The sequence below is a fragment of the Hordeum vulgare genome, chromosome 7H (assembly GCF_904849725.1).
Source record: "Hordeum vulgare subsp. vulgare chromosome 7H, MorexV3_pseudomolecules_assembly, whole genome shotgun sequence".
NCBI lineage: Eukaryota > Viridiplantae > Streptophyta > Magnoliopsida > Poales > Poaceae > Hordeum > Hordeum vulgare.
Window position 1 is genome coordinate 215,948,240 of NC_058524.1, and position 3,224 is coordinate 215,951,463.

Genomic DNA, 3,224 nt, shown 5'->3' on the forward strand with positions numbered 1-3,224 from the left:
ATTTTCAAGATACATGGCATTATTATTTATCCGCCATTGTCTGTGTCGAGATCATAGCCCGAGTTAGCAAATAATATCCTTGAGATAATGACTCAGGACTCCAGATATGCGTTCACATAGTCTTGGAAAATGAATAATGAACACCCATTAATTTGTGCAATTTTAGTTCCGTATTTTGTTGTTTTTCCAGAAGTACGACATGTGGAATTTCTAAGTTGAATGGCTGGCAACATACCTGACTTGTCATTTATAGTCTTGGAAAATGAATAATGAACACCCATTAATTTGTGCAATTTGAGTTTCGTATTTTGTTGTTTTTCTAGAAGTACGACATGTAGAATTTCTAAGTTGAATGGCTGGCAACATACCTGACTTGTCATTTCAAAGTTCTTGTGATCTTATGGATTGAAAGGATATGCACCAACCGCAACATCGCATAAAGGAAGGCCCCACATACACATATCATCTATTGCCATCCAAAGACAAATTAGTAGAGCTTTAGCAAATAAAACATAAAATATTTAAATGGTTGTGACTATAGACTATGCACCACTCATGCCAACAAAAGGTGGATGTAAGATTCAGAAAGCAAGTAAAGCTTGTCTAGCAAAATGAATTAATTAGGCAGCAGATGGCAGAGTATGCACAAGACAGTTTAAAGCACACGAGAATAGATTATAATTTGCGACCATATTGATGAGAAATATATGCCAGAGTTCCAACAGTTGATGTTGGTTCAGAATGATGAACCCATGTGTAAGCCCATTAACACATAGTTGCAACATATACACTTTGTAGTGAACCTTCGGTAATTATTTTGCTGATAGTGGAACCCGGTCCATCACCAGTACACCATATATATTGCTACATTACAAGAGAACTATATACTATAACCATGTGTGTACGTGAGTATTTAATTTCTTCTCACGTTTGCCTCAACTAACCATGTCATACTATGCATACCCATATGGTGGCAAGAAGAAACGATATCATATTAGCAAGGTCATAAATAGACATGCATGTGGTGTCCTTCAACAACTTTAGTCATGTTTCCATGATCAGAACAGGGAATAAAAACATCACCTGTGATAGAAACAAGATAATCGATCCAGGGCTGCCATTTGGGTCGACTGTTTTTGGAAGAGGTGTAGCTCATCATCAAATAAAAGCACCCTTGTGCACCTATGCTTTGCTAGGGAACTTTGTATTCGATTCAGTTAGTCTTCTTCACCATCATAGATTTCACATGCAGAAATATATATCCGAGTGGATTGGCACGCCTTGAAAAACTGATTCCTAAAATAACGGTGCTGCCAAACTAGACCTTATCCAAAACAAGCTAATCCTAATCGTATACTACTCATCTAGCTAGCCTTCAAAGCTGCTGTTGTATAAAAGATAGACTCAATCTAGGGTTTTTGCTTACCTCCAAGATCAAACTTCACCGACGGTACCAATCCAACACAGTTGCCGATGGAGGACGCGGAGGGAGAGAGGGGAGCCGACCGTGAGAAGGTAAGATCAATTCCCGCCCCGTTCCTGCTCGATCTTCGCCCATCCAGGCGACCAGGGCGGCTTGCTGCAGGGTGTCCTCGTGTTGCACGGTGCCCGTGCGTTGCCGGGCGTGGCCAGCAGAAGAGGCCAACCGCGCGTTGCGAGCGGAAAACACCGACCGCGTGTTAGTCGTCGGGGGTTGAGGCTGACCGACCTGGCGCCACGCAGCGGGGGCGCGGGGTAGTGGGCGCCGCGCGTGGGTGCCGCCGACCATATTGCGCGCTCGTCGGTGAGATCGCTGCCCCCCCCCCCCCCCCGCCCCCCGGGGATCTCGCAGGACAACACAAAGTGTTGGGCGCAGCGGGGGACACGGGGCATAGGGTGCCGCGCGTGGTGGACGTCGATTGCGCACTCGTCGACGGGAGCGCTGCCCCCCGCTTCTCGCATGACAGCAGGGAGTGGTGGGGTTGGGGTGGGAGGCTGACGACGGTGCTGGCTTGCCGTATGGAGAGGCGGGGGAGGTGGAGTTGCTCCGGCAGGTATAAGCCGCGCCGTCCCAAGGCGCGCGCCACGGCGCGCCGGCGGCACCCACAGATGGGATGGTGGAGGAAGAGACAGGAGGGAAGGAGAAGGAGAGTGGATAGCACGGAGTGAAGAGAGAGAGGGTGAGTGGATAGCATGTGTCGGTGAGGTACCCAGTTCCCCACCTTCTTTTTTTGCCTACCTTAGGTCCTGTTTGGAATAGGGGTAAATTTATATACCTGTCTTAATTTTACAATTGTATATTATCAGGCATGTGTGATTTTCAACTGAAAATGAAAACGACCAATTGAGGTATGTATCTTTTACACATGTAAAAGTGTGGAAAACGGCAATCCAATCAGGCCCTTAATTGGCCACATACATTGATTTGGATGCTTGTTGGATACGTAGGTGCACCACTATCGCCCCCAAAGCAAAAATCTTGCATCGATTTATCTGCTGAAAGGAAATATGCTTCGGTGCTAAAGTTACTTTCCGGATTAGCTAAGCAAAAATTTGTGCAAAGTTGTCATCAGCTAGCCCTTCAACCCGTGCATTAATTTGTGCCATCATCGTGATAAGTACATATACACTGCTTCAGGATTTATTGATCTATGTACTTTTGTTCCCGATAAGCCAGAACCCACCAAGATTATTGAAAAATTCATTAGGTACATCGAGCAGCTTGTATGAAAGGAGCTTATTGTAGAATTGTTTTTTGTTGCAACGCCGAAGTATATATTACAGCATATTAAGCAAGGTATTTAGACAATATGTCATGGCCACCAAATTTATTTGTTATCAGTCTTTTTATTCTTTATTTTGTACATTGCATATGAATTATGATATTGTAGCCCGAAAAAAATTAATACCATATTCAAATTGTATTTTTTTATATTTCACTTTTGCATGATGTGTCTCTCACATATACGGATATTGATGACCATCAAAATGGACCTACCAACGAGAGCCCAAAGGTGATAGATATGAATAATGTGGACCATCAAAAAGAATCTACCGATAAGAGCCCCACGGATATGTCATTGGAAGAGAACAAAAATTCGGCAATTACTTTAGAACATATTGTTGAGCCCAATTCAGGTCATACAATATCAAAAAGATCAAATATAAATATTACACCACAAGGTACTTGCTTTTACAGTGATTATCAACTTTTCATTCTATTGGTCTTTTTTATGATCTACTAA

The 3,224-nt window shown here is 43.5% G+C and overlaps 1 pseudogene; it reads right to left on the bottom strand.

Annotated features, from left to right (window-relative positions):
• Window positions 1-348: 348 nt before the first annotated feature.
• Window positions 349-2,174, bottom strand: LOC123408639 (annotated as a pseudogene).
• Window positions 2,175-3,224: the final 1,050 nt, after the last annotated feature.